This window comes from Macaca nemestrina, chromosome 6, assembly GCF_043159975.1.
Source record: "Macaca nemestrina isolate mMacNem1 chromosome 6, mMacNem.hap1, whole genome shotgun sequence".
NCBI classification, from domain to species: Eukaryota; Metazoa; Chordata; class Mammalia; order Primates; family Cercopithecidae; genus Macaca; species Macaca nemestrina.
Genome location: NC_092130.1, coordinates 89,862,196 through 89,888,641, shown reverse-complemented (window position 1 = coordinate 89,888,641; position 26,446 = coordinate 89,862,196). Strand labels below are relative to the sequence as shown.

The window sequence follows — 26,446 nt, the reverse complement described above, 5'->3', positions numbered from 1 at the left end:
CATTCATCCAACTTGAATACATGTCATGTGGTGAAATAAAATATGAAGAGCTATTTAAAATTTGAAAGATGTAGACTAAATGCTGCTAAACTGTTTAGCATTCCACATTTTCATTCCTGAAAATCTAACTTCTCTTCAGGTTTTTCTTTCTTCTCTAATAGTAGCCTTAACATAACTTCTAAATTTAAAAAAATAGTGGAATGAATCATGAAAAATAAAAATATGAATTCCAAATAGATGCATTTACAAAACACTAAGCCATGCTCAACAAAACTTTTTTTAGGAACTCAATCTTAGAAATGTTTTCTAATATTATTCTTTCATAAATGCTAGTTAATAAAGAATAAGCATCTTGCATTTATGATTTCAGAAAGACTTATAATATTTAAACAAACACGCTCATCAACAGAGACAAATAAGTGTCTGAAGAACAGTGCTACAGGAAAATCATTTTTAAAATAAATTTTATCCTTTTATGACAGCCATCTTAGTACCATATATCTTAAAAATTAAAATAATTACCCTGAAAATGCCCTGCTGCACATTAGTTGTGGTCACAATACTTTAGAGCCACTATGAATACCATCAGCAGAAGGCTTGTGCTTCCACAAAATCATATATCATGCAGGTATTAAAAGAATAAGTCGGCTGGGCACCTGGAGTCCTGCATTCGAGGGCAGGAAGCATCCAGCATGGGAGAAAAATGTAGGCTGGGAAGCTAGGCCAGTCTCACTTTTTCACGTTTTTCTGCCTGCCTTATATTCGCTGACAGCTGATTACATTGTGCCCACAGGGTGAGTCTGCCTTCCCAAGCCACTGACTTAAATGTTAATCTTCTTTGGCAACACCCTCACAGACACACCCAGGATCAATATTTTGCATCCTTCAATTCAATCATGTTGACACGCAGTATTAACCATCACATGTCTACCTTTGTCAACTTAAACCCATACACATCTCCTGAGATCATACATAATCTTCAAATAAAGACAATAATAAGGTCATAATTACGCCTAACATAATACAATTATCTTTAGTACAACCAGAAATGCACCAATCCCCAACTCAAATACTATTACGTAAAGTTAACAATACTTCAATGTTGATATGAAGTCAATAAATCTTATGTCGCATGATGAAGTCAAAGGAAATAAAATGAAGATATTTTCTTAGTACATGTACTAAGTAGTGTATACATGTACAAACATGATTTTAACAAAAGGAGGAAATACTCATGACAGTTACACTCCTCATTTCTGAAGCTGGTCATGTGGTTGTAGCTGGTATTGATGACTACCTTCTTCTACTACCCATTCTGTATTTCCTTTGCCTTCAGCAAGCACCTCAGCAGATCATGTTTTTTTCCTGGTGTAGTGACCCAAACCTTCATTCCTGAGGAGTCTGGACCATTTGTAGTCCTGCCTGGATTGAGCTATTGTGGTTTCCCAGTGACCTTAATCACAGGACATGGTAATACTAAGAGACGCCCTAATGGATCTCCTGTATTCCAATGGAGCAGTAGACTGATTTCATCTTGATGGTCCGGGTCAGTCACCCCAGCCAACACTGTAACTCCCTTTTTAGCCTGTGGACTTAAAGGTAGGAGGAACCCAAAGTGTCCAGGTGGCAATCTTAACTTCCAGTTTAATGGAATAATTGTCGTGTCTCCTGGTGGCAGTATTCCTCCATCTGGAACTAAAACCTCTAGACCAGCAGAATGTGATGTCGCAGGAACAGGAAACAATTTTGCTATTGGAACACTAGGGGTGATGGTGAGTGGTGCCATTTCCACTTGCACCCCTTCATTCCTGGACCCATGAATCCTGTCTATGGGAGAAACAGTAACATATATTGGACACTGATTCAGAGCATACATGGCCTTCTGGAGAACTTTGTCCCAGCCCTGCAGAGTAATGTCAGTGTACACTGTTGACAATGTAATTGTGACTTCAAAAGGCCATTCCACTGTTCTGTCAATCCAGCTGTTTCAGGATGATAGGGAACATGGTAAAACCAGTGAATTCCATGAGCATGAGCCCACTGCTGCACTGTTTTAGCTGTAAAGTGAGTGCCTTGGTCAGAGGCAATGCTGTGTGGAATACCATGATGGTGGATAAGGCATTCCATGAGTCCATGGATGGAGTCTTGGCAGAAACATTGCATGCAGGATTGGCAAACCCATATCCGGAGTAAGTGTCTGTTCCATTGAGGACAAACCTCTGCCCTTGCCATGATGGAAGAGGTCCAATATAATCAACCTGCCACCAGGTAGCTGGCTGATCACTCTGAGGAATGATGCCATATCGAGGGTTCAGTGTTGGTATCTGCTGCTGGCAAATTGAGCACTCAGCAGTGACAGTAGCCAGGTCAGCCTTGGTGAGTGGAAGTCCATGTTGCTAAGCCCATGTGTAACCTCCATCCTTGCCACCATGGCCACTTAGTTCCTGGGGCCATTGGGCAATAAGAGAGGTGGCTGGGAAAAGAGACTGAGTGATGTCCAGAGAATGGGTCATCCTATCCACTTGATTATTAAAATCCTCCTCCGCCGAGGTCACTCGTTGGTGAGCACTCACTTGGGATACAAATATCTTCACAGTTTTCAACCACTCATAAAGGTCCATCCACTTACCTCTTCCCCAAATTTCTTTGTCACCAATTTTCCAATCATGCTTCTTCCAAGTCTCTGACCATACAGCCAAACCATTGGCTACAGCCCATGAATCAGTATATAATCGCACATCTGGACATTTCTCCTTCCAGGCAAAGTGTACAACCAGGTGCACTGCTCGAAATTCTGCCTACTGGAAAGATTTCCCTTCACCACTATCCTTCAGGGATGTCCTAGAAAAGGGTTGTAATGCAGTGGTCCACTTTTGGGTAGTGCCTGCATATCATGCAGAATCATCTGTGAACCAGGCCTTAGTCTTCTCTTCCTCTGTCAACTAATCATAGGGAACTCCCCATGAGGCCACTGGTGCAGGCTAGGGGAGAGGAGGCCGAGTGGCAGGAGAGGAGACCATGGGCATTTGAGCTACTTCTTTATGTAATGTATTTGTGCCTTCAGGACCTTCTCGAGCCCAATCACGTATACTTTCATTTGATGATGGAATGCTGCTGTGCATGACCGACTTTATGGCTAGATAGGTCAGAATGCACCCAGTTCATGATAGGCAATTCAGATCACATGGTGACTTGAGGATCCATAGTCAAACATTCAGTTTCCACCAAAGCCCAGTAACAGACCAATAGCTGTCTCTCAAAAGGAGAGTAGTTATCTGCAGAAGATGGCAGGGCCTTGCTCCAAAATTCTAGAGACCTCCCTTGTAATTCACCTATGGAAGCCTGTCAAAGACTCCAAACAGCATCCCTATCTGCCACTGACACCTCAAGCACCACTGGGTCTGCTGGGTCATATGGCCCAAGTGGCAGAGCAGCTTGCACAGCAGCCTAGACCTGTCGCAGAGCCTTCTCCTGTTCTGGACCCCACTCAAAACTGTCAGCCTTTTGGGTCACTTGATAAACGCGCTGGAGTAACACACCCAAATGAGGAATGTGTTGCCCCCAAAATCCAAATAGGCCCAAGAGGTTGTGCCTCTTTTTTAGTTGTAGGAGGGGCCAAATGCAGCAACTTAGCCTTCATTTTAGAAGGAATATTTTGACAGGCCCCACACCACTGGACCCCTAGACATTTTACTGAAGTAAATCCTTGAATTTTAGTTGGATTCATTTCCCATCCTCTTGCATACAAATATCTCACCGATAAGTCCAGTGTGTTTGCTACTTCTTGCTCACTGAATCCAATCAGCTTAATGCCATCAATGTAATGGACCAGTATGACATCTTGAGGAAGCAAAAAGCTATCAACATCTCTCCAAATAAGATTATGATACAAAGCCAGAGAGTTGATATACCCCTGAGGTAGGATAGTAAAGGTATATTGCTGGCCTTGCCAGCTGAAGGCAAATTGCTTCTGGTGGGCCTTATGGACAGGAATGGAGAAAAAGGCATTTGCCAAGTTAATGGCTGCATACCAAGTACCAGGAGATGTATTAATTTGCTTAAGCAATGAAACCACATCTGGTACAGCAACATATTATTCAATGACAAAAAGCTGAAAGCTTTTCCCCTAAGAAATGGGAGTAGACAATGATGCCTACTCTTATCACTCTTAGCATATACTGGAAGTCCTAGTCCGAGCAATTAGGCAAGAGAGAGAAATAAAGAGAATCCAATTTGAAAGGAGGAAGTCAAATTGTTCCTGTGTGCAGGCAACATAATCGTATATATAGCAAAACCTGAAGACTACAAAAAAAAAAAAAAAAAAAAACCTCTTAGAACTAATAAGCAAATTCAATAAATTCCTGGATACAAAATTGATATTCAAAAAACAAAATTCAAAATTAATATTCAAAGAAATCTTTCTAAACATAAATAAAGAACTAGCTGAAAAAAGAAATCAAGAAGGCAGTGCCATTTACAATAGCTACCAAAAAATAAAATAAAATACCTAGGAATCAATTTAACCAAAGAGGTGAAAGACCTCTACAAGGAAAACTGAAAAACACTGATGAAAGAAATTGAACAGAATTCAAACAAATAGAAAGGCATCCCATGCTCATAGATCAGAAGGACTAATATTGTTAAATGACAATACTAACCAAAAGAATCTATAGATTTAATTCAATTCCTATCAAAATATCAATGACATTCTTCATAAAAATAGGGAAAAAAAACCCTAAAACTTGTACAGAAGCACAAAAGACTCTGAATGGCCGAAGTAATCCTGAGCAAACAGAACAAAGAAGGAGATATCACACTACCAGACCTCAAAATATACTATAATGCTATAGTAACAAAACCAGCATGGCATTGGCATAAAAACACATAGACCAATGGAACAGAATAAAGAACCCCAAAATTAGTTAAACCATATATCTACAGCCAACTGATTTTTGACAGAGGTGCCAAGAATACTAATTGGGGAAAGGACATTCTCTTAAATAAATGGTGCTGGGAAAACTATCTAAATACAGAAGAATGAAACTAGACCCTACCTCTCCCCATATGCAAAAATAAGCTCTAAATGAATCAAAGACCTAAATGTAAGGCTTAAAAGAGTAAAACTACTAGAAGAAAACATTAATGAAATGCTTCAAGACATGGATTTCAAAAAAGATTTTATTAGAGCACAGGCAACAAAAGCAAGATATAAGCAAATGGGATTATATTAAACTAAGAGGCTTCTGCACAGAAGAAAAAAATCAGTAGAGTGAAAAGACAACCTATGGAATGGGAGAAAATATTTGCAAACTACTCATCCAACAGGGGATTAATATACAAAATATACAAGGAACTCAAACATGTCAATGGCAGAAAAAAAATGACCAATTAATCTGAACAGACATTTCTCAAAAGAAGACATGCAAATGGGGAACAAATGTTTGAAAAAAATGCTTAACATCACTAATCAGGAAAATGCAAAACAAAATCACAATAATGTTGTGGGGTATCATCTCACCCCAGTTAGAATGGCTATTATCAAAAACAAAAAATAACAAATGCTGGCGAGAATGTGGAGAAAAAGGGAACTCTTAACACACTGCTGGTATGAAGTAAACTAGTACAGCTACTATGAAGAATACAAAGGAGCTTCCTCAAAAAACTACAAATAGAACTTCCATATGATCCAGCAATCCCACTACTAGGCATTTATCTAAAGAAAAGATTTTATCTAAAAAATCACTGTATCACAAGGGACATCAGCACCCCTGTGTTTATTACAGCACTACTTACAATAGCCAAGATAAGATACATCATAGGTGTCAAGCAACAGATGAAAGGATTTTTTAAAAATCTCACATATGCATACACACTAGAATACTATTCAGCCATAAAAAAGAATGAATTCCTGTCATTATGACAACATGGATGGAACTAGAGGGCATCATATTAAATGAAATAAGCCAGCAACCAGAAAGTTAAATATTGTGTGTTCTCACTGATATATGGAAATTAAAAAGTTGATCTCATAGAAGCACAAAGTAGAACAAAGATTAATAGAGGCTTAAAACGGTAGGGGGAAGGGAGAGGTAGGGAGAGATTTGTTAAGGAATACAAAATTACAGTTAGATAGGAGGAATAAGTTTTAGTATTCTAGACCACTGTAGCATGACTGTAGTTAATAATAACACATTATATAGTTTCAAATAGATAGAAAAAAGATATTGAACATTCCCTACACAAAGAAACGATACATGTTTGAGATTATGGATATGCTAATTACTCTGTTCTGATCACTATACATTATATATGATGAAGTATCACTTTGTACCCCATGAATATGTACAATTATTATTTGCCAATTTTTTAGATTTTTTAAAAAAACAAAACATTTTCCAGTGACAAAAAGGTGCAATTCTATAGAACTACTGGGAGCCTATTGGGCTCTTTCGTTCATTCAGAGCCTCAGATCTCTCTAATGTGTTTACTGCAGTTTAGTTCATGTATTCTATAAAATTAAAATTATGATTAACTTAGATGTTTGAATCCTAGACTTACCGCTGTCCAGATAACTTTAAGTAAATTATTTCTCTATATTTTCGTTCTTCTCAAATGTAAAATGGTAGTAGTATACTAATGTGCTTTACAGAATTTTAGTGATGGTTAAATGAGATGGCCTATGTAAGCTCTAAATTAGCATAGTTTGGCCAATAGTAAGTTCTCAAAAACACTGTGTGTTATTGTTGCTAGAAATTATAAATATCATTTATCATTTAGTAAAAATTTATAGTTTATTTATTTTATTTTATTATTTTTGAGATGGAGTCTTGCTCTGTCACCCAGCCTGGAGTGCAGTGATGCAACCTCGGCTCACTGCAACCTCTACCTCCCACGTTCAAGCAATTCTCCCACCTCAGCCTCCCGAGGAGCTGGGATTGCAGGTGCGCACCACCACTCCAGCTAATTTTTGTATTTTTTGTAGAAACAGGGTTTCACCATATTGGTCAGACTGGTCTCGAACTCCTAACCTCAGGTGATCCACCCACCTTGGCCTCCCAAAGTGCTGGGATTACAATCATGAGCCACTGTGCCTGGCAAAAATTTATAGTTTAAAATAAAAATTTTAAAAATAATTTAGAAGCATATTATTATTATAAATACTTTGAATGATGGCATGTTTGTATACTCAGCTAGCTTTCTAACCAGATATCATTGATGTATTTTATATATCAAAATGAAATTCACTAGGATTTTGTTAATTTCTTACGTGATTGTTAAGGCTAAAATGCAATCTGTTATTAAAATGACATCATGTCAGTTCTGTTTCTCAAAACTAAATTTAAAGAAGTTGCCCTTTAGGCATATTCTGGTTGACATGCGGTTGAATTATTTCTAAAGAACATTCATTCAAATGCAACAACAATTTTATTTAGATCCTGAAACTTAAAATTTTGGCATGGCCTTTTAATGGAGGATCTTCCTTTTAAATGCCTGATAAAGATTATAAGGAAACACAGTCCTGACCAGTGAACATGAACCCTTAGACTATTTGGAGAAACATGGCTGAATGTTGGATGATTGTGAAACACCCATCAGAACTGTAGGTAGCACATTAGGCAGCAAATGTGGGAGGCAAAAATGATCCAGCTCAACTTTTAGGAGGTTTTCAAAACATTTCAACTGTAAATGAATTGAGTGGACCACGAAACTGATAAAATATCTAGGTTGTCATCTTCATTTTGGGTTACATGGATCATGATTTTTTCATTTAGTAGGCAAAGATCAGGCATCTCCATGTAAGTAACAGCCTTCTGTGTTCTGGTCTCCTTCCCACCTCTCTACCACCTCCATCCCTACTAAGTACTAAATTTTGCTGACATTTTGAAAAAGATCACAACTTTTGTGCATGTTTCTTTTATTATTTGGTGGAATCACTTCCTATTTTGACAATTCAAGAAGTAAATGATAATGTGACCCATTTCCCTAAAATCAAGGCCTCCATTTTGCATAACACAATGAGATTTTTAAACAGGAAAGGGAAAAGGAAGAATTTAATTAGTAGGGAAGTTTGAAAATATACTTTAAAGAATATACAGGAAAGGAATAAGGGCATTTGACATCCTCTAGAGATCTTTTCTATATAACTAATGCATATGAGAAAAGCAGATGTTACCAATGGAAAATGTGAAGCTGAAACACCCCATACTTACCAACCAAAATCACAGGGAATGCTTCCTAGGGACCAGGATATTGCTCCGTCAGGAGAGGTCTCTAGAAATCCAAAAAATTGTCAATTATCATTCAGTACAAAGACAATGATAGTGGATCTAGGAATACGTATTTAGAGAATTGGTTTCTCTGAAAGGAAGGCTGAAGATCATGTTAAGACTTTGAAATGAGTCCAAGTCAATATTAGCATAGACTCAGATTTATTTTCAATAATTATGTCTCTCCAATTTACATTAAGATTCTATAGTCTTGAAATGACCAGGACCCATGTGGTCCAAGATCTTTAGACCACTTCAAAACCTCGTCTGATTCTGCACTAGCCTCCTTTGGGCCAAAAAAACATTGGTCTAGGTATTGCTTCCTTATCATAGCTCTATTTTCAACATGGAGAGTAAAGGACATGTGTGACCACAGCACAATTATCCTTGATAAGATGTTCTCCCATACAAGTTGTTTCCAAAGGTAAAGGATTAAAGACATGATGTCCACAATGTCTGAGCATCTGAGACGTATGAAGAAGTGAATTCCTAACACATATGAAAATGCATTGTCTTCAAATTGAGTGATGGGTTTTAAAGTTCGGGAAACAGGAAAGTTAAAAAATCTATTATACTTACTTGTATTTCTTTATTTCTTACATTAAACAAGTGGAAAATAAAGAATTACTAGAACTGGGCTGGGTGCAGTGGCTCACGCCTGTAATCCCAGCACTTTGGGAGGCCAAAGCAGATGGATCACCTGAGGTCAGGAGTTCACAAACAGCCTGGTCAATATAGCGAAACCCCATCTCTACTAAAAGTACAAAAATTAGCCAGATGAGGTGGCAGGTGCCTGTAATCCCAGCTACTCAGGAGGCTGAGGCAGGAGAATAGCTTGAACCAGGGAGGCAGAGGTTGCAGTGAGTTGAGATCATGCTACTACAGTTCAGCCTGGGCGACAAGAATGAGACTCTGTCTCACAAAAAAAAAAAAAAAAAAAAAAAAAAAAAAAGAATTATTAGAACTGGCTTATATACAAGAAATTTTTAAAGCAAACAAATGTAAATGGGATTTAATACTATTCTCCACAATGTCAAAAAGCAGTCTTCTTTCCTTGTACCCAGAAAAACTTCCTTTTTAAACTGCAAAACAATTATGAACATTTGTTCAAACTGTTTAAATATGAACACTTATGAACCATCATCATTCTATTGTATTGTTTATCAATAAAGATTCTATAATGTTTCTGAAATAGTCTTGGAAATAACCAGATGGGCTGAGACCTATCATTATTAGAACAAATTGAGCTAATACTTAAGTTGATTGTGCCTATTTGTATGGCCTTCATGTTGACTATTTGTTAAATGCCTACTTGTATCAGACATTGTTTTAGGTATATTGTTTTAATACTATAAATATCTCATTTATTACTGAAAATTGGGACATCGATTAACTTGTCAAAAATAACAACGGCTAGTATGTAGCAGAACCTAGATTCAAACTCAGATCAGTCTGCTTCTAAAACCTACACCCTGTTTCCTAAACTGGGTTGCCTTCTAAGGTAACCTGTTTAACAAATGCTGAAAGAACTAGTCCCTTTTCTGTATACACATTTATAACATCTTATGGATAATGAGAACCCCCAGTGTCTTATTACTAATATCACTCAAAAAACATTTCCTGAATGAATGAATGAATGAATGAATGAATGTTCAACTAACTCATCTCCAGAATCAGGCAGATCATTCTCAACTCAAAAAATATGACTTTTATATTTTATATAAAATATATATTTTCTATTTTAAATAAATATAAATACTGTATTTTAAAAACATCTTTAGGGAAGCATAATCCACAATTTCATTTGGCAACCAAGTATTTTCATTTTAAAAAATAATTTTCAGTGTCTACAAAACTAACACCAAGAGCTTTATATGGTAAAATTATGAAACAAGTGAAGCCTGTTAGTTCAGTATGAAATAAAACAGTGAAATCATTTCTTTTACTCTTATAAGCAAACAAGAAAAACACGGAGTTGGATAGATGAAAATATTTCTTAGAAATATAAACTTTAACATTGATTCCTTTTTCTAATAAAAATCTAACTTAGGCTGGGTGTGGTGGCTCATGCCTATAATCCCAACACTTTGGGAGGCCGAGGTGGGTGGATCCCCTGAGGTTAAGAGTGCAAGACCAGCCTGGCCAACATGGTGAAACCCTGTCTCTACTAAAAATACAAAATTAGCCATGTGTGGTTGTGCATGCCTGTAATCCAAGCTACTTGGGAGGTTGAGGCAGGAGAATCACTTGGACCTGGGAGGTGGAGGTTGCAGTGAGCTGAGATCACTCCACTGCACTCCAGCCTCTTGTTTCACTCCAGCAACAAGAGTGAAACTCCTTCTCAAAAAATAAAAAACAATTTAAAAAATCTATTAAATCACTGTATTTTCATTTGGATTAATGAAATTATCTCTTCCTCCAAGGTTGTGAAACAGTCTATTTTGTTTTTGTTTTTCTTTTGAGATGGAGTCTCACCCTGTCACCAGGCTGGAGTGCAGTGACGCGATCTTGGCTCACTGCAATCTCCGCCTCCCGGTTTCAAGCAATTCTCCTGCCTCAGCCTCCCAAGTAGATGGGACTACAAGCGCGCACCACCATGCCCAGCTAATTTTTGTAATTTTAGTAGAGACGGGGTTTCACCATGTTAGCCAGGATAATCTCGATCTCTTGACCTTGTGATCTGCCCATCTCGGCCTCCCAAAGTGCCAGGATTACAGGTGTGAGCCACTGAGCCTGGCCCAAACTGTCTATTTTCTGAATATGTTTCAGCCCTTCTGATGATATAGAACTATGGAAATCTACAATAAGTAGAAAGATAAGTATTGAATTCATGTATCTTACAGAATGATCTACTTATAAAGTCAATATTTTACAATGTAAACTACAAGTGTTTCAGCCATATGCTGAGCCACCTAAAATCAACACTTCTTTGAAGCCCACAGAATTTCTCACCTCCTTTAAAAAAAGAAGTCCATTACCAAGAATAGGTCATCATAAATAGAATCATCTTAGTCTGGGAAAGGTGGCTCACACCTGTAATTCCAGCACTTTGGGAGGCCAAGGCAGGTGGATCACTTGAGGTCAGGAGTGTGAGACCAGCCTGGCCAACGTGGTGAAACCCCATCTCTACTAAAAATACAAAAATTAGCTGCGCATGGTGGCATACACATGCAGTCCCAGCTACTTGGGAGGCTGAGGCAGGAGAATCACTTGAACCCAAGAGGCAGAGGCTACAGTGAGCCAAAATCATACCACTGCACTCCAGCCTGGGCAACAGAGCGAGATTCTGTCTCAAAAAAAAAAAAAAAAAAATCAGCTTAAACCTAAATAAGAAAAATATTATTCAATGTTTCACTTTTAAGTCAGCAATTCAAAAAGTACTTCATATATTTTCAGCCACTGCATGTTGCATTATGCCACAACTTAGAAGTGTTCGAAGTAGAACAATTGACAGAAACAGCTCTCTTGTCCAAACATAACAGTTTTCCATTAAAGCGAAATAAATAATAAATAAACTCTAAACTTTCACCTAGATCTTTCTTCAGGAGTAGACTGTTGTGATATGGAGCACTCCATACATGCTCACCCTGACAATATGTTCAGATGCTGTCCCCTTGGAGAAGTCTCCCTGACTACCCATCACACACCCAGCCCTCCAAGCAAAATATTCACTCTTTTCTCTGATGCTGAAGATGTTTTACCAGGACACTTATTTCATTATAAATAAGTGTCAGTTTTTATAATCAGTTTTTTTTTTTTTTGTCTTTTTGTTTTGGTTTGGTTTGGTTTTTTTTTTTTTACTGTACTGTGAAATTTTTGACTGGTAAAAGGATATCTTAGTCACTGTTCAATATTTAAAGATAGATTTTTTTTATTAGCATTATCTTCTCCAAACTAAATGTATTCACTACTTCTCATCATTCCCTGCATAAAGGTTTTCCAAATCCCTTAAACAACCTGGCCACCCTCCCCTGAATGCTCTTTGCTTAGTAAATATCCGCATGATTCAAAAATAACATTCAACATTGGAGTCAAATCTATTTATCTGAAGCAGACCTACACAGCTCTCCCGAGTTTATGCCATTGTGATCCCTTTTATGTCAAACCAGCTTATAACATGTTTCTGTAAAGAACTAAGCATCTGGGATAGTGTATAAGATAGATTAAGTCATTCAACAGGCATATATTAAGTAGCACCAATGTACCAGGCACTGTACTAAGAGCTGAGGATCCTACCATAGTCACATCAAAGAGGCGTTTCTTGTGTAGCTTCCCAGCATGTATTAACACATGTGTCACACATAAATGGGGGTTTCATAAACAACTACTTTTGGTATGCTCTGGGTTATATCAATATTAACAGGCTTCTTTTTTTAAGACCTTTTGCAAATTCTAATATATAAATCATGACTCTACAAGACTAAGAATATAATATGTAGCATTTCCCAAATATTTGATCATACCACAGTGTTTTCACAAAGCATCTTGAAGAAGCATCTCCTGAGAATACTTTGTACAGTACCTTCTAGAATCTATAGAGGAGTAAGCAGATCATTGTGGTCTAGGGAAATAAGAGCAAAGGAAGCATCCCAGGGTGAGACGCAAGTAAAAGTACAAGGGTTGGATGCAAGTACAGGGGGTGTAAGGGAAAGCTTCTAGAGAGAAGAGATACTCAATACAGATCTCCAAGGACACATCTGAGTAAGTTAAGTGAAAGAAGTCAGTGGTGAGGTTTTCAGAAAGACTTTTCAGGTATGGGCAAAGCCCAAAGGGGCTTACTATGCACAGTAGCATTTCATGGTCAGAATGACAATCACATCTACATTAGCTTGAGGAATCACAGGAAAACATCATATTTTTAAAAATCGTGAAAAAAATTCATTAGAAGTCCTTAACTTCTAATGAGAATGTGACTGCTATCAGTCAGGAATTCTCCCCACTTCCAAACCTACTCTTCCAAAAAGTACACAAAACCAAGAAGAAAGAAAAATTGGAATTAAATAAAAACATTTTCAATGAAGCCAAAAAACATATCATCTGTAGATCCCTAAATATAACAATGAGTTGCTAAAAACAATTAAGATTGGGAAGAAGTTAATAAGGGAGTTAAAAAGGAGTCAAATCACAGAAAGTGGAACCTGTCCACTGTTGCCTTGAATCCCAAAAAGCACCAATGAAAACACAGCTTTCTAAAAATTGAAGACCTATTCTGAAATCTAAAAACTGTAATTCTTGTTTACAAGGATGTAGGAGCTGTATTGAGCAAGGCAGGAAATGGTTTGATTTAGAGTAGCAAAAAATGAGGGGCTCTAAAACACACACACACACACACAAAAGCCATATTTGCAGGAAGCTGTCTGCTTCTGTGGCATAAACTTGTGTAGAAATTTTCTATGTAGAGAATTATTCTGTGTGGTGATGACTCTCTTTACATAACTCTAATGAGCTCTACAGAAAATAGCTGGTCTAGTAAAATACATACATTTAATAACTAAATTAATAAAAAAGAAACAAGTACAGGCATAACTCGGAGATATTGCAGGTTTGGTTCCAGATCATCACAATAAAGCAAGTCACATGAATTTTTTTGGCATCCCAGTGCATATAAATGTTATGTTTATACTATACTGTAGACCATTAAGTGTCCAGTAGCATTATGTATATAAAAAAGTACATGCCATAATTTAAAAATAATTTATTGCTAAAAAATGCTAATAATCATCTTGGCTTTGAATAAGTTGTAAGCTTTGTGCTGGTGGAGGGTCTTGCTCTACTTTGATGGCTGCTGACTGACTACAGTGGTTGTTGCCTAAAATTGAAGCATCCATGGCAATTTCTTAAAATAAGACAATGAAGTTTTCTGCATCAATTGATTGTTCATTTCATGCAATATTTCTCTAGTATGCAATGCTGTTTGAGCATTTTACCCACAGTAGAACTTCCTTCAAAATTGGAGTCAATCCTCCTCAAGCCCTGCCACTCAGTGCTCTATCAACTAAGTTTATGTACTATTCTAAGTCCTTTGTTGTCGTTTCAACAATGCTCACAGCATCTTCACCAGAGTGGATTCCATCTCAAGAAACCTCTTTCTTTACACATCCATAAAAACCACTCCTCGTTTGTTCAAGTTTTATCCTGAGATTGCACCAATTAAGTCCCAACTTCAGGCTCTGCTTCTAATTCTAGTCCTCTTTCCATCTCCAACACATCTGCAGTTACTCCATTGCACTGATGTCTTGAACCCCTCAAAATCGTCTGTTAGGGTTGGAACCCTCTTCTTCCAAACTTCTGTTAATGTTGATATTTTGACCTCCTGCCATGAATTGTGAATGTTGTTAATGGCATCTAGAATGGTGAATGCTTTTGAAAAGACTTTCAATTGACTTTGCTCAGATTCATCAAAGGAATCACTAGGGCAGCTGAGCACTATGTAATGTATTTCTTAAGTAGTAAGATCTGAAAGTCAAACTTACTCCTTGATCCATGAGCTGCAGAATGGATGATGCATTAGCATCCATGAAAGCAACATTAATCTTCTGTACATCTCCATCAGACCTCTTGAGTAACCAAGTGCATTGTCAATGAGCAGTAATATTTTGAAAAGACTCTTATTCTGAGAAATAGGTCTCAACAGTGGACTTAAAATATTCAGTAAACCATCCTGTAAACAGATGGGCTCTCATCTAGAGTTTATATTTTCATTTATAGAGCACAGGAAGAGTAGAGACAGCATAATTCTGAAGGCCCTAGGATTTTCAGAATGGTCGATGAGCACTAGCTTCAACTTAAAGTCACCAGTTGCATTAGCTCCTAACAACAGAGTTGGCCCATCCTTTGAAGCCAGTCATTGACTTCTCTCTAGCTTTGAAAGTCCTAGATGGCATCTTCTTGTAATAGAAGGCTGCTTTGTTTCCACTGAAAATCTGCTGTTTAGTGTAGCCACCTTCATCAATGATCTTAGCTAAATCTTCTGGACAGCTTGCTACAGCTTCCACAGCAGCAGTTGCTGCTTCACCTTGCACTTCTATGTTATGGAGACAGCTTCTTCCGTAGCCTCTACTAGGTTTTAATCTTTGCTAGCTTCCTCACTTCTATCAGCCTTCATGGGATTGAAGAGAGTTGGAGACTTGCTGTAGATTAGGCTTTGGTTTAAGGAAATGTTGTGGCCGATTTGATCTTCTATTCAGACACAAAAAGTTTCTTCATATCAGTAATAAGGATGTATCACTTTCTTATTATTCATGTGTTCACTGGAGTAGCACTTTAATTTCCTTCAATAACTCTTCCTTTGCATTTACAAATTGGCTAACCAATTGGTGCGAGAGGCCTAACTTTCAAACTTATCTCACCTTTCTACATGCCTTCCTCTCTAATGTTAGTCATTTCTAGCTTTTCATTTAAAGTGAGAGATATGGTCAGGCACGGTGGCCTGTAACCTCAGAATTTTGGGAGGTCAAGGACTGGCAGATCACTTGAGGTCAGGAGTTCAAGATCAGCTGTACCAACATGGTGAAACCCTGTCTCTACTGAAAATACAAAAAAAAAAAAAAAAAATAGCTGGGCATAGTGGTGGGCTCCTGTAATCCCAGCTACTAGGGAGGCTGAGGCAGGAAAATTGCTTGAACCCAGGAGGTGGAGGTTGCAGTGAGCCGAGATAGTGCTACTGCACTCCAGCCTGGGTGACAGAGCAAGACTCTATCTCAAAAATAAATAGATAGATTAGAGAGAGAGAGAGATACAACTCTTCATTTCACTCAAACTCTTAGAGGCCATTGTGGCATTATTAATTGCCATAATTTAATATTGTTGTGTCTCAGGGAATAGGGAGGCCTGAGGACAGAGAGAGAGATGGAAAGCAGCTGATTAGTGGAACCATCAGAACATGCACATTTATAGATTAGTTCGATAAAGAACTTTTATAGATTAAGTTCTATAGAGAACATTTATAGATTAAGTTCTGTTAAGATGGGTCCAGTTCATGGTGTCCCAAAACATTTGAAATGTAATAGTAATATCAAAGGTTACTGATCACAGATCACCATAATGGAGATACAAATAATGAAATACCTTGAAATACTGTGTGAATTACTAAAATGTGACAGACAATCAGTGAGCACATACTATTGGAAAAACTGATGCCTTGCTTGATGCAGGGTTGCCACAAACCTTCAATCTAGAAAAAAAATGCAATATCTGCAAAGCACAGTAAAGTAAAGCACAATAAAATGAAGCATGCCAGTACAAAATCAATACAAGGCAATATAAAGAAAAAAGATATCAAAAACAAAAAGAACACAGCAGAAAAATGTGACCAAGAAGAAAAAAAATCAAACAGAAAAAAAGTAATTCTTATAATACATTCATTAAATCATATTGTGAAGCTGTAATAATTAAAACAGGAGGTAGTGAAAAGAGTAGACAGATGGATGAACAGATTAGTACATTCAGAAGCTGACCCAAATACATACATGAATTTAGTATATGTCAAAGATGTCATCTCAAGTCAGCATGAAAAAGAGGTAGTGTTTAATAAATGGTGTTAAAGCAGCTAGGAAAACATCCAAAAAATGTTTACATCAAATCCATACTTCACACCATACACAAAGATAAATTTCAAATAGAGCAAAAGTTTCAGCTCTTACCAAACACTGCTAGAAACAAAACCTTACAACGTGTACATACTTCCATCATTGGCCATCTATGAGGATATTTGATTCCCAAGCAATTGATACTTTCAACACTTTTAATAATTGCAAATCAAATGAGTAGAAATACGGCACCTGTTTTTTTTACATTTGCATTTCTCTGGTTACTGCAGTTTAAATATATTTTAATGTGTTTCTTGACCATTTGAATTCCCTTTTTTGTGAATTTGCCTGCTTGAATCTTTGTCTACTTTTTTATTTGGTTTTATTTGGTTGTTTGTCTTTTTCATATTGATTATTTTAGGATTCCTTTTTACTTTCTAGAAAGCAATCTAGGTTTGCTTTGTGTGAGGCAATTAGTTTCTTCTATATCATTGCTTATCTTTTCATTGTATGTATGGTATCTTCTGATGTGCACCTGTTTTTAATTTTGATGGAGACAAGTTGTCATTCTTTTCCCTTGTGATTTTTCTTTTTTGTGTCTTGTCTAAGAGGACTTCCTGACCTCAAGGTCATAAAGATATTCTATATTATCTACAAAGAAGGAGAAGAAAACAGAGAGGAGGAGAAAGGAAAAGAAAATATTTAATATTTATAGTATATATTTGATTCCTATAGTATAGCAAAGCATATTAGAAAAATAAGAGACTAATGACAGACTAAGGATAATCTCTGTAATGTATATCACAAGCCAATCTTTTTTTTTTTTTTTTTGAGACAGAGTTTCACTCTTGTTGCCCAGGCTGGTGTGATCTTGGCTCACTGTAACCGTTCAAGCCATTCTCCTGCCTCAACCTCCTGAGTGGCTGGGATTACAGGCACTACCACATCTGGCTGATTTTTGTATTTTTAGTAGAGACAGGGTTTCACCATATTGGCCAGGCTGATCTCGAACTCCTGACCTCAGGTGATCCACCTGTCTCAGCCTCCCAAAGTGCTGGCATTACATGCATGAGCCACCTTGCCCAGCCCCAATCTTTATAACACAAAAACAATACTAGAAAGCCACAAGAATATATAGCAACACAAAAGATAATTGTCAGAATGCATTATCAGTTGATAATGATAGAACTGTTTATAGAAAATTAAATACAAAAAAAACTTTAATTGGATAATAGAAGAAATACTAATTTAGAATAAGCTATAAGTCTATGTTTCACCTAATAGATTAACAAAAACCCTTAAATTTTGACAACAGCCCATTGACAAGGCAATGGAAAAACAGATACTTTCAATTATTGCTGGTGAGAATATAAATTGGCACAAGGTCTATAGAAGGCAACTTGAAAACTTTTTCTAAATTACAAATATTTACAACTGTTTACTCAGCAGTTCTATTTCTGACAATGTATATTAAACTTACGCATAGGAAAACAAACAATATTCATTGCTGCACTGTGAGAGCAAAAAATTGGACTATATTAAATTATCAACAGGGATCCGATTAGAAAAATTATATCTGTACAATAGCATCCTATGCAGCTGTAAAAAAAGAATGAGGAAGCTTTCCATATACTGATACATAAAGACCTGTGAAATGCATTGTATGTTTTTTGTTTGAGGTTTTTTAATGAAAATTATATATATTCAAGATGTACAATGTGGTGTTTTGATATACATAGTGAGCGGATTACTACAGTCAAGTTAATTAATATATCCATCTTTTCATATAGTTGTCTTTTCTCTGTGTGTAGGAGAGTGGTAAGAACACTTGAGGTCTACTCTGTTAGCAAATTTCTAGTGTACAATACAATATTATTAACTATTATGCTGTACACTACAGCATTATTCACAATTACCAAGATATGAATAAATTATTATACACACACACAAGTGGAATATTATTCAGTCTTAAAAAAGAAAGCCTGCCATTTGCAACAACATGGATGAACCTGTGGAACATTACGCTAAGTGAAATAAGCTCATGCGAAAAAATGCTGCATGATCTCACTTATAGGTGAAATCTTCAAAAGTTGAATTTATAGAAACAGAGAGTTGAATGGTGGTTACCAGGGATGGAGAAGTGGGAGAAATAGGGAGGCCCTGGTCAAGGGGCACAAAGTTTGTTGTATGGGATGAATAAATTCGGGAGGCCTACTGTACAGCATGACTCTAGTTAATAATAGTATTGTATATGGGACCTGTATTGTTAATTTAACAAAGCAACTTGTGGAGGAAATGGGTAGGAGACAGAGTTTTGTGAAAGGCAGGGAAAGAATATATCATTTATTGGTTTGTATTTGCCTAAAGAAACCCTTGGAGAATAAGAATACAAAATGAGATAATTACAGTGGTTACCAATGTGTGAAAAAGGGACAGGAGGTAAATGAGTAAAAAGAGAACAAGGAAAGGGAGGCTTTGCAGACTACACATATTTACATTTGTAAAAATGTTTTAGGCCGGGTGCGGTGACTCACAACTGTAATCCCGGCACTTTGGGAGGCCGAGGCGGGCGGATCACGAGGTCACAAGATCAAGACAATCCTGGCTAACACGGTGAAACCCCGTCTCTACTAAAAATACAAAAAATTAGCCGGGCGAGGTGGCGGGCGCCTGTAGTCCCAGCTACTCCGGAGGCTGAGGCAGGAGAATGGCGTCAACCGGGAGGCAGAGCTTGCAGTGAACCGAGATGGCTCCACTGCACTCCAGCCTGAGCGACACAGCGAGACTGTCTCAAAAAAAAAAAAAAAAAAAAAAAAAAAGAAACATTGTATTGCCTATTCAATTAATTTAATTTAAAAATTAATTTAAAACAACTAAACTTAATAATATTAATTTAGTTGAAAAGATAGAAGCCAAACAATAAAGGTGATATCTTCGGCTATCTTTCTTCCTGTCTCAAAGTTTGAAAAATTGTAGAGATTCAGTGGAGAAGTGGTCCTCTGATTAAAGTTCTAGTATGATGCTATTTTTATGTGTCAAAACAAATTAAGTTTCCTATGATATTTCAGGGCAGGAATTATAAATTCAAAATGTTTTTTCTAAAGGATACTATAAAGGGATGAAACAATTTATGGTAAGCTGAAGCAGTGAAGATATTCCATGCAATACAAAAATGTGAACTTCAAATTAATCTGAAGATCACATACAAAGGGAAGAACGCAACTGTACCATTAAATGATCAACTGACAACATGAAGCAGAATATAGTGAAATACATAACATTTTATTATCACATCTATTTCCTGCAATTCAGAAAAACCATAAAGAATATCTTCCAAATCTGTAATTTAATGCATAACACTGTAACACATTTGTAAAGTAAGTTTTAAAATGAGTCAGCCTTATAAGGCTGAGTGACATTTTGTCACAGATTTAAAGGAAAAGGCTGTCTCTGTTAAGATCTTATAATATATATAATAAAGAAACACACAGAATAAGGTTAGACAAATTTGAGAATTTTGTTATCACTTTAACATCAGGGTGTTAATGCATATGTAACCACAAATATTTGAACTATTTCTTCCATTATATCAGATGACAAGAAAGGTGCCTGAAAATTGTCTTATTTGTTCAGGTAAATTAAATGATGTCAGATCAATGAATGGTGTGCTTATCATTATAGAATCTAGATGTTCAGAGTATCATGGGCTAAAACAACATTTGTAATGGTGTGAAAATGAAATGCTTCAACATCAAAAAGATTCATTTCCCAGAAAGGATTTATTTTTACAGTTATTCTTTTTCTGTTGGACTAGCTGGTTTATGATTCTTGTCTGCAGAGAAAGAACCTGAAAACAATAACTGTCACTTTAATTAAGCACAGCAAAGGTAGAGAAACAAAGGGAGCATTCAAAATGGATAGAGGGGTGGGGAGGGAACATTCTTGTGTTTGTTAGTTCACCTGAAACTAACTCTTAAAGTTAGTTTAAGAGCTAAATCTTGTTCTCATAGAAGCACATACTTGGTGTACAAGAAGGAATGACCACAGGATGGGGCCAAAGGCGAAGATAGTTGAAACTCAATGAGCTGAAAAGCTTACTATAAAGGGGAAAAAGGAAAGGGACATTCTCAAGACATTTTACTACAGATCCTGTGGAAGTAATGTCATTTAGTCTTTACTGACTTTTCCTTGAACTTTGGCATTTTTACACTTTTTTTTAACTATTTAATTTCAGCAGATGAGGGAAGAGCAGGAATGCCAAACTCCTGGTGTCTCCCTCAGTTCTGCTCCATAGAGGTTTTGGCCTTGAAAGGTCTGTGGCTCCACCCAGGGCTGCAAGGATGGATGGCAACTTTGGGCAGAAGAAGAGAAACAGGCCCAGGAATGGGGAAGTGTTATGACCACTAACCCTGCTACCATATAGTCAGATATTTTTTATTCATCAAGAGAAGTTAAAAGTCTATATCTCATATATTCTTGATATTTAAATGTTTTTTAAAAGTTGTTCACAGGCTGAGGGTAGCTAGTTTGCAACCTGTGTGCTTTAGTAGTAATAACAGGTAACCCTTATGCAAAACTGCCTATGCACCAGGGGTTGTTCTAAGTATTTTACATGTATAACCTCATTTCAAACTCCTAATAACCACTTGAGGTAAGACCCTTTTATCCCCATATTTAAGATGAGTAAACTGAGGCACAAACAAGTCTATAGCTTGTCCCAGGTGGCACATTTGGCAAATGGCAGAGGTAGGACTTGAACCTAGGGAGTCCACTCCAGAATTCACACATTTTTAAACACAAAGATGTTTCTATAAGAAAATTTCCCCTTCAAAGAGCTAGTTATAAATATTTGATCAATTATAGAACTAAATCAGCTAACCTTAGCCCTAGGCCTACTGATATATTTCAGCTAAACCTTTTTCTGAAGTTATTTTTTAAATTTTTGAGAAATTAATGAGCCATCAGTGTTTCTGAAGGGCCCACTTTGAAAGAGAAGTTATTTGAAAAATATAAGCTTACTGTTTATTATTTTCTAATTGTAAAACATCATTTTGAAAAAAATATATTTTTTATGTTTTAGCTACCACATCTCATTTTGCTTTTGAATAACTTTCTCATTGAGAAATACTGAACTGAAACCAGAAGCCAACATAAATAATGACTTCTAAGTTTTATTTGAAGATTGAATTCACACTGTTTAAACATTTCTTTTTTTTTTTCTTTTTTTTTCTTTTCTTTTCGAGGTAGGGTCTCTCACTCCATTGCCCAGGCTGGGGTGCAGTGGCACAATCACAGCTCACTGTAGCCTCTGCCTGCCAGGCTCAGATGGTCCTCCTACCTCAGTCTCCTGAGTAGCTGGGACTACAGGCACACATGACCATCCAGCTAATTTTTGTTTTTTTGTAGAGACAGGGTTTCTCCATGTTGCCCAGGCTGGTTGAACTTCCAGGCTCAAGTTAATCCACCAACCTCAGCCTCCCAAAGTGCTGGGATTACAAGCATGAGCCATCACACCTGGCTGATAAATACCTTTTTCAAAAAGTAGGAGCTCATCTTATATTACACTGTAACTCTTCAAAATTTTTCACTTTATTATCTAATTTTATACTCTTACCAATTTAAAATTAGTCAATTTAAATATGAAAAACAAAGGGGCTAGAAACTGCTTACTCCTTGTGTGAAAAATGTGGAACTGTCTGGTATGCACCATGTGTATCTACTAGCACCTCACTATGTGTGGAAGTCGTTTCAATGTATTTGTTTCACCTGGGAAGTTTGGTAGCTACTTTGAGAAATGGAATTACCACAACATCCTTTGAGGAGAGTATAATGTAAAGTTGTCTCAAAACCTGCATTCAACGTGGCACTCAAAGTCATCAAGTCAGACTTCAACAATTCTAAGAATAACTATTAACATCACCATTTCTGGGCATTTTCCTTCCATTCCTAAATTGTTAAAACAGAGCTTGAGATCATTATCTCGAATGCGTTTATCATGAAGTTCAGATAATATGAAATACTGTATAATAATAGTATGTTGCCTCAGAGACATATTTAATTGGGGACTAAAACGTTTGCATATATTGCATATATGATTTTTAGCATATAGTGACAATGGCTCATATAATGAAATGATCATCATTGTGATAGAGGGCTCTGAGTAAATTCTGCTGATCTTTTCTTAATACTATACAGGCTAGGCTAGTCTCTACAATTTTTTATTTTTATTTATTTTTTTGGGGGGGACATATTTCTCGCTTTGTCGCTCAGAGTTGAGTGCAGTGGTGCGCTCTTAGCTCACTGCAACCTCCGCCTCCCGGGTTCAAGCAATTCTCTGTCTCAGCCTCCCGAGTAGCTGGGATTACAGGTGCCCATGACCACGCCCAGCTAATTTTTGTATTTTTAGTAGAGACGGGGTTTCACCATCTTGGCCAGGCTGGTCTTGAACTCCCGACCTAGTAATACACCCTCCTCAGTCTCCCAAAGTGTTGGGATTACAGGCATGAGCCAGGAAGCCCAGCCTAGTCTCTACATTTTACAGTAGGAATTTAATTGTGTGCATTTGTGTGAGGTAATACAGTATATGTTACATATTTAATATTCTCTCTGTCTCCTTCTACACACACACACACACACACACACATATCATACAAAAATGTCCACATGTTATATTGGTATATTTTTCAAAGTGAGTTTATAGTGAACATTTTTCCCATCTTTTATTTTCTCACCTGGATGCTTTAAAACAACCAAAAACTAAAATACAATATCCATGTTGCAATCTGGTTATTCTTTGGAAGGATAGACATGTAGAATAACCTTAAAAGATTTTTAAACTTGTACAAAATAGGTGAATTATTACACTAACAGCAGTAAAATTTCTTAACAGAAAAGCTTGATCTAACAGTTAAAAATGCCATTAGCCTTCATGGAAGATAAGAATATGCTCTCTACTTTGCCAACAAACATACAATATAAGTTTTCTTCTACAAAATAAATTTTGAAAAGCCGTACTTCTGGAGGTTTGATTTACATTTCTGATGGTGAATTAGGAAATTAGACTAAGCACATTAATGAATCTAGAGGATAGTCTTTTCAGTCCAAGAATGATATGAAAGCAGTACCTTACTAAAGATTAAACCTAACTTCACATAAAACTTCCAGTATTCTAGAAGATGGCACCAACATCTGCAATAGTAATAATAGTAGTGATCCTTTATTCAGCCTTAGTAATTATGTGCAAACTTTATATGCAGTTCATAACTGGCAATGGAATTAAGATAGTATTTGTATAGTGTAAGATAACAACCTGTCCATGACTGCCTTGGTCACAAAATCTCTGTGTCCTCTGCAATTCCAGGATGAATATGAGTAACTGCAGTTGTATATTTTACACTAGTGAAAAACATTAAAATTGATGAAAAGGCAAATGTAATGTGCTTAACTGATCCCTCCCTTCAAAAATCTAACCCTTGTGTCATTTTAAAAAATGGTTAAGAAATAGGTTAACTTTTTGTACAGCATGAAAATTTCTTTGGCTCAAGCCTCCACTAGAAAACCTAAGACAAGGTCGGGCATGGTGGCTCAAGCCTATAATCCCAGTACTTTGGGAGGCCAAGGTGGGCGGATCACGAGGTCAGGAGATCGAGACCATCCTGGCTAACATGGTGAAACCCCATCTCTGCTAAAAATACAAAAAAATCACCTGGCGTGGTGGTGGGCGCCTGTAGTCCCAGCTACTCGGGAGGTTGAGGCAGGAGAATCACTTGAACCTGGGAGGTGGAGGTTGCAGTGAGCCGAGGTCGCACCACTGCACTCCAGCCTGGGTGACAGAGTGAGACTCTGTCTCAAAAAACAAACAACAACAACAACAACAACAAAAACTAAGACAAAATCTACTGGGTAACACTGTCCTTCAACACATGCAAACCATGTGGTGACAAAGCAAAAACAAAAAAGCAGCAGTATTTGAAAGTGACCCCAATCAAGGCACCCGGACTCACTGGTTACTCACAAGTAGTTTGCTTCTTGCCCTTCCGGTGGTGTGCACTGTTTTCAGAAGGTTGGCTATTCACTCTCCAATGGCATAAGCCTGTTGCATCGTATCTACAGGTGTTACCCTGTAGATAACTTGTATCTGCACCTTTCAGAGATGTTAACTGTAAGGAAGAAACCTAAAACATTCGTTCTGATGAATGACCCTCCATCAGGTCCAATTCTTTCTAAAGAAACCTCTCTTGTAGAGAGTCCTTGTGTGGGAAAGAAACAACTACATTCAGTGCATGCAGAAGTATGATACTCCATACTTACTCTGAGGAGTCTACTTTTGTACTATTAAAGCTCCATCTGTACCTGATGTTGCCTATAAGGTCACCACTGTCATCTCCAAATTCAGACTTTTAGCTCGCTACAGCTCCAAATCCTCCTTAGAATAAGCAAGAGTGATTCCCTGAAGTGCCACCATGAAAGGATGTCAAAGCATTAATATTCCTCACTGACATAAGATACTGGGGAGCATTATTAAAGACAAACACATATGAACAATAAAAGGTAGTTCTCTGCCCTGGAATTTCTACTCCCTTCCTTACCCCATGCGATTTCAGCCAATAAAGAGCTTGGCTTGCTTTTTACAAGCAGGGTCTTGCTCTATTGCCCAGGCTGGAGTGCAACGATGCAACCGTAGTTCAATGCAGCCACAAACTTCCAGGCTCAAATGATCCTCCCACCTCAGCCTCCCAAGTAGCTAGAACTACAGACACATGCAACCATGTCCAGCCAACTAAAAAAAAAAAAACACATTTTGTAGAGACAGAGTCTCACTATGTTGCCTAGGCTGGTCTCATACTACTGGCCTCATGCAATCCTCCTGCTCAAGCTACCAAAGCACTGGGATTATAGGTGTGAGCCACTCCACCTGGCATAGCTGGACATTTTTACTGTGCAAATACTAAATATTTGAGTCACCCCTACTACCTTCTCCTATGACCTGGACGATGCCAGCACTGAAGGGTAAGTGAGAAGTTTGAGGAAGTCATTGAAAACTCAGTAGACATTCAGGCCTTCATCTGCTTTTTCTTCCAATTGAGCTGGGTCCATGGAGACAGAGTGAACAGCATTGGACAGGAAGCCAAGCTTTGCTAGGTAGCACAGAGGTCTTAGATAAAGCAAACAAAGCAGGGCTTTGTGAGGTGACAAAAAGGAAATGAACAAAGTCACACCCTAAGCCCATCCTCCAGGCAGTCCAGTGAGCAGGAAACAAAGCCACAAAACCAATGGCCCCAGTGTTGAGAATATACTGTACAGGTGGTCAGAAGGAAGTTCAAGTTAGGTTCTGCCTTTTAACCCACTTCAACGTATTCTAATTGCCTACAGTTGTACTCTAAGAAAATAAGGGAAGGGCCTTTTTACTTTAAGCTTTTATTAAACATCACATATTCATATACCGAAGCTCTTTTTAAAAATAAAATGAGTCTAATCTTACAAAATATTTTCTTATATTAACAAAGAAATCTATGGGTAATTGCTAACAGTGCTATTTATTTTAGAAACTGAAAAAAAAAAAAAAAAATGAAAGACAACTTAAAGATTTAGCATTCTGCCCAGAATCTCCTTGTCACTTAGCAAGGATAAACCCAAGCTTTCAGATGTTAA

The 26,446-nt window shown here is 37.3% G+C and overlaps 1 long non-coding RNA gene across 1 annotated transcript in view; it reads right to left on the bottom strand.

Moving 5' to 3' along the window:
• The window catches only part of LOC105475020 (uncharacterized), a 69,577-nt gene extending 43,426 nt beyond the window's left edge, over window positions 1-26,151 (bottom strand). The window contains exons 1-2 of the long non-coding RNA XR_011624862.1: window positions 25,769-26,151; window positions 8,211-8,271 (exon numbers count right to left, since the gene is read on the bottom strand). This is a non-coding gene — a long non-coding RNA (uncharacterized lncRNA). The remainder of the gene's footprint in view (window positions 1-8,210; window positions 8,272-25,768) is intronic.
• Window positions 26,152-26,446: the final 295 nt, after the last annotated feature.